Genomic DNA, 18,589 nt, shown 5'->3' with positions numbered 1-18,589 from the left:
TGCTAGAAAGCAGAAGATGAAGAGGAATTTCTCCTTTCAGCTTGACGATGACCCCAAGCATACATCCAAATCAACAAAATGGCTTCACCAGAAGAAAATGAAAGCTTTGGAATGGCCCAGCCAGAGCCCAGACCTAAATCCAACTTACAATCTGCGGAACCACCTGAAGGGGGCAGTGCACAGGAGACGCCCTCGCGATCTGACAGATCTGGAGCTCTTTTGCAAGGAAGAGCGGGCAAATATAGCCAAGTCAAGATGTGGCATGATAGACTCCTACCCAAAAAGACTGAATATAGTTTATGTATTTTTCCTGTAAATAATTCAGTGCTCAACAGAATTAGGTAACGTTAACCTTATTTAGCCTTTATTTTCTCCCCAATCAGTCATTATAAGATTTTCCATTTTGCTAAGCTGAACCTTTCCTATGCTAATTCATCATTAGCTTTCTTCTAACAAAATGCTGCTGGACAATGCTAACAGCGCTAATCCATCACTGTACTGCGTCACAGCACGGCTGTCTGAATGCCTGGATCCGCGCTTTGAGTGGCGACGGAACAGCCCATCTGTCAGGGACCGAAGGCTCTTTAGCGGCTGAAGCTGCCGTTATCTTCCCTTCCCAGAGGCCCCTGTGCACACCCTCCCCCCCGCCCCCACCCCAGTGCATTATTATCTTTATCGTTGCATAGAAGGCTTCATCCAGAGTGATTTGTACAGCTCACAGGTTTGCACTTCATCTGTTTGTGTGGCTGACTGGGCCGTACCACAAAAGCGTCACCCAGAGGGACCTGAATCATAAGTTCTTGACCCACCACACTGCTGCACCAGGTTCATCCCGGGTCCGGTCTCTGGGTCTCTTCTGGGTCTCTGCGAGCTTGGGGGCGATGAGAACCAAATGATAAACCAAGGCCCATAATGCCGAAGCTTGGGTGTAATTAGTCACTGGGGCGCAGTTCAAAGGTGAAATGCCAGGCCGTCCCGGGAATAGTCCAAACGCGGGCAAAACTGGCCAGCTGGCCCACCCACGTCGAGAACGTTGGCCCATATGCTGTCAGCCTGCGAGCTCCGTTCCCTGGACTGGTCATTTAGCATACCGGGAATTCTCCCAGTGGGTCAATGTATTTCTGGGTAGAACTTAGCATGGGAGACCACAAGGGTCAGGGCTGATTTATAATCCCAGTCTAGCCCTGCCCTTCAATAACACTAAGGTGATTCCAGACACTGAAACATGATTCCTTGCACATCCAGGGCCAGCAACCTACAAGATCTGGGTTTTTATTGGTCGGCACCAGTCATGTGATATTCTCTGCCTCTCCATTCTCTAGGTCTGCAAGGAACATTTATACCTAATTCAAATGCGCGTCCACTTTATTAAAGTATTTTTTTTCCTGTAATTTTTGGGTAGAAAAATTGAGAAAAACAGACTACTTAGCGTTTCATAATTTTGTCAAACGCATTACTCTAATTGGAATAGCAGATACCGAATTCCCTCCTAAATTTAGTCTGTTCAAATGCTTGCTTTCAATGACAAACCCTTTTTAATCAGTGCGCTTTTATGTTATTTGAATTATTTATGAAAATGGACTGTTTGCTCCCACTTACGTTAATAAACTGGCTAATTTGTAATGGGCTCTGGTTTCTGGTCTGATCCCCGGTTTTCGGTCCTCTCTCGGGAGATAAATATTCCGCCGGCATCCAGAACACAAGCAAAACTCGCAGGAATTTAAACAATTGAGCATGACTCATGGTGTGGGATTCGGGAGGGAAAGATTCAGCCTGCTTCCCTGCTCATCCCTCAGAGCAACGTAAACTTTTTCTCTCTTGTCACTCTCGTGTTGCCTGGAACCGCCTTTAACCTCAAAGCCCAGCAAAGATATGCTATTTCAGATTGCCAGGGATGTTGAAGGACGTTGGGAAACATCTGGAAGCAGAGCAGTGAGCTGGTACTCGCTGCCCATGAGCAGAAACTTGGGAAAAGCTATTTCTTCTTCTCCTGGAAGCCCATACCTCTTCCTTCCCCAGAAGGCTCTCAATATCTTCTTGCCAAACCCTCAACGACACCTTGTGTCCATGACACACTTAGCTACTGTGTCAACGTGCAATTTGGGGGATTTAAATCCAGGTCAGTCACTCGTCCTTCTCAGTCGCTTTTTTCTGCCTTCCTACATCCCATCCTACTTCGGGCCCCAGTTTGCATCTTTTCAGTTTCCTGTTAAGTTCTAGAAAAGCAGATGGGTTTATGTCTTTATCACGTGAGGTGTGTTTAGCGGTCTGTGCCACTTTACCTTAAGCACGTGATAGATTTTAACATACAAATATAACAACAATAACAACAAGAAAAACACACAGTGACAGAGACCAGCCCCCTGTACTACGAAGCGGGGTTACTGGCTTATCGGGGTAACTTGTCAGATTTAAGGTAGTCTGGGCAAAATTTAAGTCAACGAATATGAAGTCCATTTAAACTGTGGTACCGTAAATCCGACAAGTTACCCCGATAAGCCAGTAATCCCGCTTCGTAGTACAGGCCACCGATGTTTCCTGCTACATGCCGATCTCGCGTTATTTTGGTGTTAAATTAGAACAGAAATAGATATGTGAAAGACTGCAGAATCAATTCCGACCTGAATCCCAGAAAATCAGTTATGCTGCTATTGTGAGGGCTGACATCTCCCTACACAGTTTACAAAATGCTTGGTTATATGCATGCAAACAAATAACACAGGTTTATTATTATTATTATTATTATTATTATTATTATTATTATTTTTGTTATAAAGCTTCCTCCGGCAAATTTGTCCCCTTTCATTAACACAGCCAATTTATCCCTCATATTCATGTGTCAGGGCTCTGCATCCTGTCCCCACCGTGATTTCAGCGTAAATATGAATCTCCCCTTTCACACATGACAAGTGGCTGGCTGTGAGTATGAGAGATGCAACCTGGAGCTGGGATCCTAGCATCAGTGAGGATTTTGCGATTGGCTGTGATGACCTTCAGGGCAAAGATCCATTAATGGTTATGTTTCCTACTGACCAGCTGTAAGCTTTATTGCCATTGCGATGTTTTGCAGCTCAGCAGGTTGGGACACTGCCTGTGATCGGAAGGTTGTTAGTTCAAATCCCAGAGTCAGACTGCCTGTCCTGTTAATCTTTTGTGCTGGTTTATTATGAGATAAACATTTACTAAATAATGCAAACTGCTAATTGATTGATTTTTATTACGTTTTTTGACCTGCTCCTGTCCAGGGTCTCCTGGAGCAAACTCAGATTCACATTTAACGCAGCTCTTCCAGGGTTTTTAATTCTTAAATGCGCCAATGAAGCGTGTCCGCCTAATAGGGGCATTAACGGTGGTAAAGAGGGAATAAGTGCAGGACGTATGGGGATGAATAGGGAGAAAATGCGCCCATCGTCACGACGACACTTTCCTTTTGCTGCCAAAAATAAAAGGTTTTCTTTCTTTCCGAGAAATTTTTCCTTTCCCCGTCATTCTCAAATTTTGCATAATCGCCCCTTAGTCACGTTAAATACGTTTGATTGCTGTGAGCACTTTAACCGTACATAGCACATCGGGCCGTTCAGCTATTTTCACATTTTTCTTAACAAACATCGATTGTCTTCTCTTTTCCGCTCTTTAGCTTGCTGTAATATTTGTTTTTCCATAGAAAAAGAAGGTAAGAGGTACACATGACCAAGGCCAATAAGAAAGTTGGTTCAGTAGGGTTTTATGCTGTATTTATAATCAAAGGATCAGATCTTGTGGTTGGTGGAATGATGTCACTGTTGGACCCTTGAGCCCCTTAACTCTCAAACGATCCTGGGACAATCTGTCCCTGCTTTTCCTAGTATGTTGCTTTAGATAACCCCCATCTGCTAAATGAATGTAATATTTGTTGCGTCTTTCATGGCTGCATTATTTCCGCATGTATTATTTAAGCGTCGTGGCCTTGTGATCATTCTCCTACCCCGCGATTGCAGTGGCGGGCCGCATCGACATTCATTATTCAGGATTTGCCTTTTGTGCATCGGTACATAGAAATTCTTACTTGCACCATCCAGTCAGTAATCAAATCAAAGTTTATTTATAAAGCACTTTTAAACAGCCAAGGTTGACCAAAGTGCTGTACAGATTCACATCATTAAGAACAATAAAAGACATCAAATAAGAAACATAAAATGAAGAACAAGAGACTCAGAGCATTTTATGGCAACTCATCCTAAATCAAATGCCATCGAGAAAAGATGTGTCTTAAGATGTAAAAGTTTCCTGAGTAGAGGCAGATCTAACATGCCAAGGTAGGTTATTCCGAAGTCTAGGGGCTGCCACCTCAAAGGCTCGGTCGCCTCTGGTCTTCAGCCTGGTCTTAGGAACTTTTAGCAGAAGCTGTTGAGACGACCTCAGTGCTTTGGCCGGAGTATAACAGTGTAGCAGAATTATGCATTAATGCAGCAGAATTAGACATCATGAAACAAAACCAAGGCTCTCACAAAAAAATCAAAGTAAACATGCAGAAGAACATATCAATGGAATAAATAGGAAGAAACTGCTGGAACGGAAAATATCACTGAATAAAGTATAGATATAATAAACAAATGTAGAAGAAAAGGCTGAAATAGGAAATACTCTTGAGTGAAGAGCAATGTGCAAAGTATCAGTCCAATATAGCATACTATGCATTTATTAAGTATTTACGAGTATTATTGTTCTGAATTGAGTTGCCAGATTACATAGGGGTACAAACTGCTCTTATACTAGTTGCTGGCCGTCCTAATGCTGCTTTATCTCTGTTATGTCTGTCGGACCTCAGTTTGGAGAATATTCTGTGACCGGGTGGTAGGGTAGTGGGGAAGGCTGCAGAGGAGAATCCATGGTCACCGTCAGCACTTCTGCGGACGGCTCTTTAAGTTGGCAGCTTTCGTCTCTCGATGTCGCATCAAGCAGCCTTTTGTTAAGCTGCACACCAAAGATGCCTGATGTGGGAGTGTTTAATTGCTTAAACGAGAGAATTACCATAACAACGCCGCTCTCTGTTGTAGTGTGCTTGTGCGAGGTTTTTGTTCGGAGGTACTTTTCCTCGTTTACTTTTCCATGGTGTATTCTACAGTTTTATTTCTGGAAAAGTGCCCCCCGCCAACACATCCCACTCCTCAAACTATTGTTTCAGGCCACTCTGCTAGTCCTCTGTTATGTTTCTGATACTGTTTACTGACACCATGTTGAAATTCGAATATTTTTTTTCAGCACCTGGATACGGGTTCATGGAAAGACAGGGGCAGGTGTCGGGGGTGGGGGTGTCATTTGACTGGCTTGCATAGAATAGAGCAACATTTTGGCCACAGATCCTGCTAACAGAACATGCCTCACAGGTGTGTGTGTGTGTGTGTGTGGGGGGGGGGGGGGGGGTGCTGCATTACATTTAAAAAAATAATGCAGCAATAGGGCAGACCTTCCTGATGGGGTGGTGGTTCAGAGGGTTAGGACACTGTGGTTGTGATTGGAAGGTTGTTGGTTCAAACCCCAGGGTCACCAGAGTGGTTTAACCCTTGAGTCCCTGAGCAAGGCCCTTACTTAACCCTCAACTGCTCTAGGGTTAGGGTTTTCCCTAACCCTAACCCTAAACCCTATCCTTAACCCTAACCCTAACCCGAGGACTGGGTTGGGAAACTGGGCTGTCTGACTTTGCTTTATTAATTGTATGTCATTCTGCATTTCAGTATCTGCTAAATAAGCGAAATGTAATGAATTTGGTAAAAAAAAGCATTGTACAGTATAATTAAAAGCTTCTCCGATCATATGTTCTGGGGTTAGGAGGGGTGCATGTGAATCTGAGCTGGTATTCATTTGTAGTTCAGTTTTATTGTCGTTGTGACCCTTCATCTGACGTACGCGCAGTAAGAGCGGCGGCCCGACCAGGCAACGCCCTCCCTACCTGAGAATGTTTGCAGCAGGAAGGGGGGGGGTTGTTTTGTTGAATATATAAACAGCGAATATTAAGAATTTAAATTAAATGAGTCATTCCTGTAGTTAAATGTTCTATTCACAAGACAAACAAATAAGAATGGTGCAGAATTATTTTAAAAAGACAACAAAAACATATTTTTTTTCCAGCAAGGCAATGGAAAAATAAATGCTTATATTAGTAAGAAAAACATACTTATTTGTTTTTTCTGAATACACTCATTTAACTAAACTAATGAACCATTGTGTTTGAATTTTTAAATTTTGCAGCTGGAATTCGAAGAAAGCAAATAACAGAAAAACGACACTGTACTTCGTAAATGACGACTGAAATTATTCATATTGCAGAAATTGCCATATAAACAACATAAAAGTGATAGCTGGTGCAATAAAAGTCAAAATGTGACAGTAAACAGAGGTTTTTAGCCCTTTCTTCTGTTGATAGATACTTCGTGGCACCGCAGAGCCAGGAAACAATAAGTGCAGGTGTAATACATTTACACTTTATAACAGGAGAAAAAGGCAAATGGCATTACGTAAATGTTCAGCCAAAATAAAAGGAGGAAAATGGCAGGGTTTCGAGGAAATATTCTGCCAATTACATCTGTGTTCTGCAGTCAGTACTCATTTTACCCACTGCAGTCGATACAAAAAACAAATCAATCACCAGGCCAAATACAGTAGTTAGATGGTAGTATGACCTTGTATTTTCTATTTAGAAAATGTCACAAATAATTTAAAATAGGTATCTGGGTTGATAAATATTTATGAGTGTGTGGTGTGTGTGTGTGTGTCTCTCTCTCTCTCCCTCTCTCTCTCTCTCTCTCTTTCAGGAAAACAGCTCTGGAAAAAATTAAGAGACCACAGCAAAATTTCACTCATTCCTCAGTTTATGGGTGCGCGCCTGTGTGAAATATATATTGTTTCACAAACTCCAGCCTGGCTCCTCCCTGTTTCTTCATTAATGAAGGGCTTCTTCCTTGCTTTATGGGTCTTCACTCCTGCTTCTTATTATGAGCTTATTGTGGACTGACCTAGCAATGCACTTCACACCACTTAATGTTTCACATTCTTTTTGAAGGTCACTTGAGGTCATCTTCTAAATTATGAGGCACTGCCGGATAAGTTGACAGTCATCTCTGGCATTAGAAAGTTGCTTCCGCCCTCTACCTGGCTATAGTTTCTGGTCATTCCCAGTGTCTCCTGCTTCACCTTGTTCTTGTGAGCTGCTGTCGATACTGAGCCTGGAAGCAGCCTGCCGCACAGTGTAGCCTTCTGCCAGCAGGCCCAGGATTAAACCAGGATTTAAAAAGGCAGATTTTTTAAAAATATAGAGCGGTTTCTTAATTTTTTCCAGAGCTGTAGGTAGTGCTTCATAAAACAGGAACCACAAACCATGACTTCATTGCTTGGCTTCAATATCCTAAGTCCCAGAAGGGAAGAAGTAAGAGAACATCTCCAATCCCCTGCTGATCCATCTTCCATTGATTCCTGGCTCCTGAGTTCTGACCAAGGGTCTGTTCTTTCTCAAGCTGTAGGGCTGTGAGTGGTGGGGGGTGGATGTTGGGCATCGTATCGAAAGCACAAAAAGCAGAAGATCCCGCAGACAGAAAGAGCATCACAAAAAAATCACACGTGAAAAAAACTAACCTGAATCCACCCGGGCATAAGACTGAACATGACACACTGACCCTGACTTGAAACCCGATACATTGTTGGGGCCCTTCTGACTCGGGATGGGTTGCAGATCTCTGTATCATGGGCAGCAAACCCAAACAACAGACAAAACAAGTTCTGCGAACCTGAAGGAGAAAACCCACAAGTCCACCAGAGCTAGAACCTGCAGCTAGAACCTACAGCCAAGTCATACCACCACGACTGCATCTAGAGCCACTAAAAACGTGAGACATACATCCCCAGTTTTTTCTTCTACAGCGCCCCCCATGTTCCACTTTCAAAATAAAAGTCTGAAAACTCAGACTTTTACAATTACAGTCTCTTCATCACGATATTCCCCATCACGGTTCCGATATATCAAGTGGTTGGCGTAAGGAATTAAATGGGATTTTTTTTGGGAGTTTCTGGGAGTTCTGCGAAAGCAGCAGACGTACGGTACCAGTTTGCAGGACGCCGAACGTGTTTTACGGCAGCCTCTCACGTGGCACATCGCAGCCATCTTTGTATCCCGTGCTTCTCGTATCATTTTGCTTTGCTCACCAAGGTGACCAAAAAATTTTACACGCACGGGGCCTGCTCCCCGGCAGGGTCGACTCGATTATGTGTCTATGTGTCTCTATGTGTGACATAATGAAGGCTTTGCACAGTAATAAAAGATGAAAGGGCCTCTCTAACTAATGGGTGAATCTCTTCCCTAGAATATAGGATCACTATGAATGTTAGAAATGCAGAACAAAGACATTAATTTAAATTGTACATCATGATTATTAGATTCTGGGCAGGAAGCCTGGTAAAACACGTCTGAGATATAGATCGGAGACAATCGAGGAGGTAGTGTTTAATTAAGCTCGTAAGTGCTCTTCCTTAGCTCACTACAGTGACATATCACACGGGTTTTCAACAGCGCTGAAGCAAATTGCGATGAAGCAAATGAGGAATTGAGATGGTAATTATGAGGCGGCCGACCTCGTTCCTTTCCATTTCCCATGAACCGGAGACGTGTCCCAGAAGCCTTGGCACCATCGGGAGCCCGCCAATCTCTCTGGGCATGATTGAGATGCCAGGCCTGGCCAAAAGCTGGCAGAATAATTGGTGCCAAAATCCTCCTTGGGCTGGGTCACTCTCCACGTGCCGCCGTAGCATGGCAGCGTCTGAAAACAGCAGCCTCACACCAAACGGGTCGGCAAGCTCAGTCGGTCTTGCGAGAGCAGAGCCTCACAGTGGCCGTGAATTTCGCCTCGCTGATCATGTCGTTCCTTGCTGCACTCCAGCCAAACAGGCCACAAAGCCTGGTGTTATTTATGACCAGGTCTGTCCAGGCCAGGCTACCGCGTCCTAATGCTTAGCGTTGACGTGTGCAGCTAAGCGTTTGCTTCACTGCAGCCTCTGGCCACAGTTGATTTAAATCCACTATTGGACAGTTTTATGGTGGAAAGCTTCATCCATAAAGACCCATTAATCCCAAGGTCGTAGAGCCCCAGTGGTCTTTACATATTGCTTGATTTTCCGCCCAGATACCAGTCAGTTTATAATAACGCCTCACGCATTTCTTATTAAACTGGACATTAAAAAGCTGGGTGGCTTCACATGCCTTTGGACAGTGTGGTCTATGTGGGCAGCATCAACAAGACTTGCATTCCTAAACAGCTACTCTGGAATTCCAGTTGTGTTGAGCGTTCTGCGGTAACATAAGTGCTCCAATAACGGATTGAGTTATGACATCACTGAGCTAGCGCTCGTAAAATAAACCATTTTGCAATGATTAGCGCTTCATAAGAAGCCATATACTAGGTGATTTAGGGTGTGCGAATGAGCTGGGTGACAGAAGTACAGTAACTTTACTGTCATGCATCAACAGATCTTTGGCGTATAAAAATACACTAATATTTGTTTTATTTCTTTGTACTAATCCTAACACATTATTGTCTAAACAGAGGTTCTTCTCACAGTGCCCTAATTGATTTATCAGGCTCTTTTTAAACTAACCTTCCCCTCTTGCCTCGTACAGAACAGGGTGACACGCTCTCTCTCTGTCTCCCCGGATAAACAGAGAAATCGCCCTGCTACTCGGCCCCATCTTCCCGCTACTCGCATTTGCTAGCGCAGCACTGCTAATTTGGGACCGGTCGCTTTGTGAGCCTCTCCTCGTTTATTTGTGTTCATTGTCGGCGTGATTAATGTATTATTTATGTTAAAGGGGGCGGTGACGAGAGCGTGAGCTCCAGGACGCCCAATAGGGGGCGATGACGAGAGCTCTGCTTCACCGGCTCCCGCTTCTTTGAAACTGGCTCTGCCCTGCCTGGTTTGACACCATTTTGCAGCCAGCTGATGGGTGAGAACTCTGACTGCGGCTCATTCACTCCCTTCTCATTCTCTTCTGCGAGTCTGTGCCAGGTTGCATTCTGGGTAATATAGCACCCCATACCTGGTGTAAGCCTCTGACTAGATACACACAGGGTATGTGTGTCTGTGTGTGAAGCCTACATTCATCTTGTGCGCTGTCTAGCATGTACCTGGACTTACACACCAAGCTAAAGAAGACAGGCTCCTGATGGCCCATAACCCATGTATCCTTGCTCATGCTATAATGCTACAATGTTAGCATGTCCGGGGCGGGTGGCCAGACAGTTGACCTTGAACCACCAGAGGTCCTTTTTCTCCCTACTTGAGAACTTTTGGTTCCTGTCCCTTCTTGTGTTCTGCCTTTCCTTCATTTCTTTGACTTCCCCTTTTCCCCGTTTTTGAATTATTCTGTAAATATGATGCAGGAATGTATTACAGCACGTCTATGCAAAGCGCTTAGCGACCACTCTGTTGGTGAAAGGTGCCTTATAAAAATAAATTGAATCGAATTGAACCCTGCTGAGAATAACACCTTCTTCTCTAAGCCAACGTAAGCCTGAAGTAAATGTTTCTATATATAATTATAGGAACTATTCTGGCTAACTCTTCATGAAAGACCCAACAACATGTCTATTTTGGCATTTACACCAACAAGTTCGTGTGCCGCTAAAGGACATCTCTGCGCTGTTAACTGCAAAGACTTTGATATGTTATAGAGAGAGACGGAGCCGTTAAAACTTTTATGGGGGGAAGCTGCAGACTATGAGTTTGCAGGAGTGTGAAGATACCCCCCCGGGGGCTCATTACACCCACAGACAGAGTCGGCAACTGAGGTCGTCAGCACAGGTAAACGAAAATGGGCTTAGTGTTTCTCGGCAACAGACGGCTGAATCGTTCCAATTATTCCTTCCTGCTTCTCTCTCTGTCTGTCAGCATCCTCAGAGGGGGGGTGCATTGTGCATTTTAAAAAACCCAGGGGAGATTCATCACGGCGAGGCGGAATGCAGAACGACAGCACAAACAAACAAACAAACAAACAAAAACAGATGTCCATCTTAGCAGAACTCAACCAGTCCAACGCTGCAACACAAGCGTGGGAGTTCTGGCTGGGAGAGCGGGAGGGGGGCGACTGTGTTTGGCCCATCCTGCTTCAAACTCCATGCCTGTTGTGGTGAGAGTCATTCAGCAGGACACCAGCAGCTCCTTAGTTATGGAATAACAGGTGTCACGATCCTTACCCTATGTAGAGGTGCTGATCTCTAAAGACAGTCTCAGAATTTGGTTTTCTATCATGACAGGTCCTAAGAAATCTTATCTGAATGTGAGTGTAGAAAATCCATGTAAAATGGAAGCCATATTGCACATATCAGGGGGCCCACTTTGAGCTAGGACTGGATTTATAAATTACCATTTCAACTTAAAGGACCTGGATTTCACTTTAGCACCGAGTCCTTGCCGTGCGTTGATTGGCCAGTCTCCTATAATCATCCATGAGTCACTCATGTTAATGTGAAACAGCTGGATGTGTTTTTCAATCAAGGAGACAAACCAGTCAAAACACAAGAAGAATTGAAGTAAATAGTCAAACACAGGAGCCGTTCACTTTTAAGGTTGTGTGTAAAACATGAAGATGGGATTAGGTGGTCACCCTACATCGCATAGCGGTGATACTGACAGGTTCTCTCTTTCACTAGAAGTCTCTATTTTTTACTCAAGGAGCCACGATGAATAAATCATAAAAACTAAATCAATCTCCACAAAACGTACTGCAGAGAATAATGATTTTCTTCTTAAAAATTCTTGACTGATGGTGACTAGGGAAATCCTTTGGGTAAGAAAATACAGTTATTGATGCTGTACAAAAACACAGAGCTGTGAGTAAGAAAGGAGCAGCTGGAGAACTGTGAGATGTCCAAACAACAGGAGGAGAACTTGGACATTATTCATTTCTTCACGTATTTTCAGGAATTTTATGGCTTGTTATGTAAAACCTTCTTTGTTTTTCTGGAACACATGTCTCTGTCCTAGTGCAAATCTCAATCATCTGCAATGGCTCTGTTATATGCTGTAATATTAGCCATCATTAACTTGCTTGTGGAGACTAGTGACCCATCGTTTAACTAAGCACTGGGAACCTGTTAAACCAATAGAGGAGAGATAACCCTATAGTGAAAGTATCATTGGTTGTTGATCTTGGGAGGTAACAGTATTAGTATTAGTACTCGTATTACTAGTAGAGAAGTGGTGTAACGTCTTTTTTGTTACAGGTGTTTTTTAGCACTTCACTGGGAGCCCTCACTCCCAGTCCTCACACCAGGGGGCGCCATTTCAGCCTTATGGATGCCTCCTGCTTTTTGAATCCGGTCAAAAGGGAGCTCAGCGGGCCCAAAAAAATGGTATTTTATCTTTCCCTTCCTCTGTCATGTTTCTGCGAATTATTATCTGCTCTTGTGCAGCAATGACAAAAAAATAGTCAAACACACTGCATCCGCATGTCGACAATATGGATGGCAACATTCAGCTTGTACTGTAATATATCGTATTCTTGCGATTTATGAGGAAACACAAGCCAAATTTCTCTCAAAAACGCACCATCATCCACAAATCTGAGATGTGCGTCGAGACATGCATGATACAAAGTACTGTGGTCAACACTACAAGAACACAGTCATCTTGGGACAAGCATGGTACCCAGACTGAAGCTGCATTATGTGGTGTGAATATTATGTGGCGTAATGTGTATAAAACGTTAATCCCAGCGCCACTAAAGCATAATCCCATTCCAAACTATTCCATCTTAATGTGAGCCTCACTTCACTCTATTGGCTGCCATCCACAAATACGGTTCTCCCCTAATGAATATCCACCATGACTTAAAGCGACATACAAGTCTATAGACGGAGATCAGCTGTCACCTTGTTGCTAAGCCCCTCCCAAGCACAGAGTGGTATGAGCTGTAAGTGACACCATAATCCTGAAGAATAATAGGGTTCAGTTATTCTGTTAGCAGGATTTTACACAGGGAGCCTGTTCCTGAACCTTCCCAGAATTCCACACCCAGCTGTTCCATCATCAGGGAGTGTCACAGAAAGCTTGGGGTGTATTTTCTGCTGCATTTTCCAACGTGACCCCTTTCCTGGGCCAGACTTCTCTCATCATCCATCCACACATGCAGTCATCCATCTTCTAACCGTTGATCCTGGTCAGGCTTGTAGGCAATCCCATCATTTCTGAGCCAAATGAGGAACAGAAGAGAAGTTCTGTTGCATCAATTCTGTCTCTCGTCACCTTCTTCATTTTATTTGTCTCCATCTTTCCCAAATCTTTCCTCATGCTGTCGTTCCTCGTGCAATCCATTTGTCCCTTTTTGGGTGTTCATACCACACCAGATGATTGATCGGTTGGTCTCTAAGGCAGGCATTTTCCTGATATACTGTATATATATACGCACACGTTCTCTGTTTTCATAAGCATGATGTGTTTGTACGACATGGGAGAATTCCAAGAAGGCAAAGAAAAGCAAACAACAGACAGTAACGCTGTTACAGAAAGAGTGGGAGAGTGATGGGGTACAGTTTGCTTTCTGAACATACGTTTTCTGCAATGTATGGCTGTAATTATGCAAAATACTGGCCAATCACAGATACAGCACTGGGCAAAAGCAGTCAAAGAAAATGTTTAGGGCTATATATCTTGATAGCAATGGCATGTTTGCTCAGGAAAAAAAGCACAATTTAACATTATAATGTATGCAAATTAAGAGTAACACAATAAAAAAATAAACGAGAATTTTATCTGTTTTCCAAAAGGTCACTGATATCTTGTTGGATAGCCAAATAAATTGCACTTCGGTTCCTAAATCTCCGTCTAGGGGAATCTCAGCCGTTTCATGTATTTATTAAATTTATCCACCAGCTCAAATAATTAATTGACTTGATTTGTTAAGTGATTATCCAAACAAGGTGGGGCAGCGCTCGAGTCACAGAATACATGGCTGTATTGAACGGTTGCTGCAAATACATAATATCATAGTCTTACATCATTGTGAAGATTATTCAAGCATCATGTTGTCACTGCCTAAGACTTTTTCACAGTAGGTCACTGATTTCACATACTGTAGAGGTGATTCTTTTTATTGTTTGGTGTTTCTACTACAGGGTGCATGGGAGAGGACTTCCTGTCAATCATCTGTGGTCTGCCAATCACAAAGATGTCTTCCTGTCAATCATCTGCGCTCTGACAATCACGAAGATGTCTGAGGAGGGCTGGAGTATAGGAATTCTTGTGATTGGTGAGGAGGTGGACCCAGAGAAGGAGATATCATAAGAGTTGATTGAAACGGAGTCTCGTTTACTCTGTAATTAGTGTTTGTGCGACTGCATGTTAGCTTGACTGTGAAGCTGCAAGGTTTGGCTGTCTCCCCATCACTGGAACGTCGCATATTACCAGAGCAGCCATGCAGACGCAGGAGGCAGAAGCAGGATTGAGAGGATGCGTGTTTATGTTAGAGGGGACGGCAAGCCCCTGCGCTCCAGCCGCTGGGAATCTGTCCCAGTATTTTCCAGCATTTTGCTTTTAAAAATATGAATAAACTTGTTTAGAGAATTCGGTTCTCATCTAACCTACTGGCTGAGGGGGAAAAAAATTCTTTTTAGCTGCATACGCATAAGTGAATATTTACAGTCAACATTCAGCCTATACTTTCATTTGATTTGCCTAAAAGTCTTACTGAACTATCCAAGTCTGGGTAGTAAGTGTATATTTGTGCAGAAGCAAAACACATTTTTACATTTGAATATATGCGAATTAACAATAACAGAATAAAAACTAACAGGGGTTACTTCTATTTCGACAGCTAGATGCACACGGCTTCAGTTCCCAAACCTCTCCTCAGGGGCTCCTCATGTATTTGTTACATTTCACAGCCTGCTTACTTAATTAATGAACTAAATAGGTTTTTAAAAGTCAGTGAGGTACTGATTACCCATATCAGTACCTCCCGAGTGCAGTATCAGTACCTCCCGAGTACAGTATCAGTACCTCTGAGGCGTGTTGGCATTGAAAGGAAGTCCTCACCAGCCTGCTCACTTCACACTGTGGCCGACCAATGGCGTGTGATTGGCTGCAATTGTAGGGTTACAGAGGCGGCCAGTAACGGTGGGATGCCTGTCGCGTCGCATCACACGGTTTCTGTCCTGGCGTTGCTGTCCTCCTGTAAATGAAAACGGCCACACGGTGCCCCTCCCCATCTCATTCTCCATGCCAGGATCTCAGCGAAGGCCTGAAACAAACAGCACATGTTTGGATCCACCTGGCAGGAAATGTTCTGAACACATATCCGCTGTCTGTGAAACAATAGGCTCAACTAATTAATCAGCGGCTCCCTGAGCCACTGACAAGCTCGGTGATCCAAGAAAATGCAGTTGTCTATCAGCAAAATCATTATTTAAATCGATCGCTTGGTGGTAGTTCCACACGCTTTGGCTGCCGCGACCAGAGCTTGTGCTGGTGTCATGCTGTCCTATTTAGTAGCGCTGCAGCCTTCCATCACTGGAGCTGTTGGTTCGATTCCCGTCACTGGGTTCTGTGTGTGTGTGAAGTTTGTAGGCTTACATCTGTTCATGTTGGTTTTCTCTCACAGTCCAAAAATTGTTCCTAAACTGCCCTGGGATGGACTGTGCAGTGAGTTCTCTGCCTTGAACTCTGAGATCCCTGGACTTCAGTGTCCCTGTACTGCGTCAGCAGCTTTGGAAGATGGATGGATCCACACTTTAGCTTATTCATACTCTGCCACACACAGACACACAGACACATACTGCTGATCTCTCAGCTAAACTGGAAAACCTGAGAGTGCAGTTTTTGAGGAAACTAGATGCCATTAGCTACTATACATTACTATCCACGATCAGATTTCCCTGCCCGAATCCTAGAATTAACCTATATAAATGGGTCTTGGGTCTGCAAATGCTTAGTGCAAAACTAGTGAACCCTCAATCAATCCAAGAAGCCAAACCACAGATACTTCATTTAAAATTCACTGGCACGTCCAATCAGATTTATGCGATAGGCATTGATTGGTGTGAACTGCAGAGTGCACTGCACGCTTGATCATAGCGTTAATTAAGTCCTATGATTGATATAGGGTTGGGTAAAAATTGGGTCGCAGTGCAAAAAAGTTTGAGAACCACTGTTCAAAAGGGCTATAATTCATACAGGACAATGGGTCCCACATCCACCGAGGTCAACAACCCACCCCCTCCGATCAACGTGGTCCGGCAGGACCACCAAAGTTAAGCCAGGATGTCAAAGAAGCTTTGCGTCACCACACACCATCGCAAGCATAAACATGGAAGACGGGGACATTATTTTTACTTCCTCTGTTTATGGTGCGACATTATTAATGAAATTTTACAGTGACGTGCGGGTCAGACGTTTATGCACAGAGACGCACGTGTCCACCGCTGTGAGATTCTGCCGTCCGGCGGTGGGGTGATGCCGTGTCCATCCTGCAGGGGGCAGGGCAGAGCTCTATCAGAGTCTCCAGGACGCACTCCTTTGTGAGACGGACGCTCATGTTCTTGGTTTTCCTGACATGCCCTTGCACCAGTTTCAGGGTCAAGTGGAGTCAAATGAACTTTATTGTCATACCATCCATAAGCAGGTATACAGGGGCATAAAATAACACTCCCCCAGGATCACAGTGCAACATATAAACAGCAAGTGAGAAGTATAAGGTTTCCACAGTGCATACAGTGCAAAACACAGGACAGCAGGGCAATAAATAACACCAGGGTTTATATGCCATATGTACACAAATAATACGAAATACAGTCATTCGTAACAGGGTGCAATAAATATAGTGACTAACAATAAACAGATAAATAATAATAAGTTAGTTCAGAATGGCTTGGGTTGTCTGGAATCTTCTGTGGTCCGGCCTTATCCTGCTCGGACAGTCATTTGTGCGCGTGTGTGTGTGTATCTATTGTGAGTTTGGGTATAACAATGACAGCGTGCACGTGACAGATACTAGTTTGCCCGTGGGGACGGTGAACACAGACAGCATCATTTCTCTGGGTTAGGACCCATTAGTGGTGCCGAATGAGGCGCAGTGACACTGAGTGGCCACTCGGAAAATGCTTCTGGAAAGAGGGAATCGCCCCCCCCCACCACCCAGCACCCACCACCCAGCACCCACCACCCTAACCATTAACTGAGAGGTAACAGGAAATTGTGCCCTTTATCTGCATGCAGAAAAACATGCCGCAAACGGTCCTGGAGGCAAGCAGTGAACAAATCGTTAAGGGCACCCAGGGAACAAAGGTGGGAAGCTGTGTGTGTCAGTGAGAGAAGGGTGTGGACAGGGTGCGGGAACGAGCGGAATGTAAAACACAAAGGCGGGAGACAAACATGGCAGCTCCGTTTGCGGTCATGTAATCACGTAATACGGGCACGTTTTTATGAAACATTATCTATGGTATTAATAAGAAATTTCAATACAGACGTTCCCAGGGTTACGATGGTCCATGTTACAGTATTTCAACTTTACGATGGGTAAATGTTTTTTCACTTTCAGTACATTATTCAGTAAATTACATGAGATATTCAGCACATTAATATAAAATAGGCTTTGTGTTAATGATTTTGCCCAGCTGTAGGCTAATGTAAGTGTTCTAAGCATGTTTAAGGTTGGCTAGGCTAGGCTGTGATGTTTGTTAGCTTAGGTGTACTGTGTTAAAATGCATTTTCACCATACAGTATTTTCACCTTATGATTATTGGCGTATCGGAACGTAACCCCATCGTAACTTGGGGAGGGGCTTTAATGTGACTAATGACCGACTTTAAAAAGTAGATTTGTTTTGATTCTAGCTTTGTTTTACTTCATGCGTTTAATTGTATAATGTCTGTTCATTTCACAGTTGAACAGCTTCCTGGAAAGATTCGGGTTCAGCATAGTGCTCAGTGTTACGGCACCAGTTTGAGCATTTCACTTATGCAGTCGTCCATGTTGACTTTCTTGTGGCTTTTCGGTGGAATATCTCTACTCACATATGGGAGAAAACCACCATTTCCTGCAAGTGTGCATTATTTGGATGTGACCATGCACTTGTATCGCATACTTTTTGAAATCTACAGCCATTCTCTCAACCGTTTCAGCGTTTAGGACTCCGATAGGTCAATGCTGCCCTCACTGGTTATCGATGGACATTACAAGTCCATCAATGACATCATAACGAGGTTTTCCTCTTTTTTCCTTGTATTTAAGGTAATTATATAGAAATAAGTTTTTCGTGTGTGTGCGTGACCTTGTGGTAAGAGAACATTGGGTACAAAAGCCCCCCATAACCTTCACGAACCCGGCCAACCTACGCTCCCCGCGGCTTCAGATGTGACTTTAAAACCCAATTTGCTGGCCAATTTGCTTTGTTCTGTGAGTATCTTGCACACTTTCTCTGTCGATCGCTACAGGAGTTCCTGAGCTACACCTGGAGACCGGTGTTGTACGACTATAACCAGTTAAAGGTGTGAGTGGTTCGGGGTGTCAGATGGTCCCTGTGGATTTGGCCGGCGCTTTATACTAAGCTGAAGGATGTGGGGCAGAGGCGGAA

Source organism: Paramormyrops kingsleyae, chromosome 22 (assembly GCF_048594095.1).
Source record: "Paramormyrops kingsleyae isolate MSU_618 chromosome 22, PKINGS_0.4, whole genome shotgun sequence".
NCBI classification, from domain to species: domain Eukaryota; kingdom Metazoa; phylum Chordata; class Actinopteri; order Osteoglossiformes; family Mormyridae; genus Paramormyrops; species Paramormyrops kingsleyae.
Note: the sequence above shows the minus strand (reverse complement) of the source record.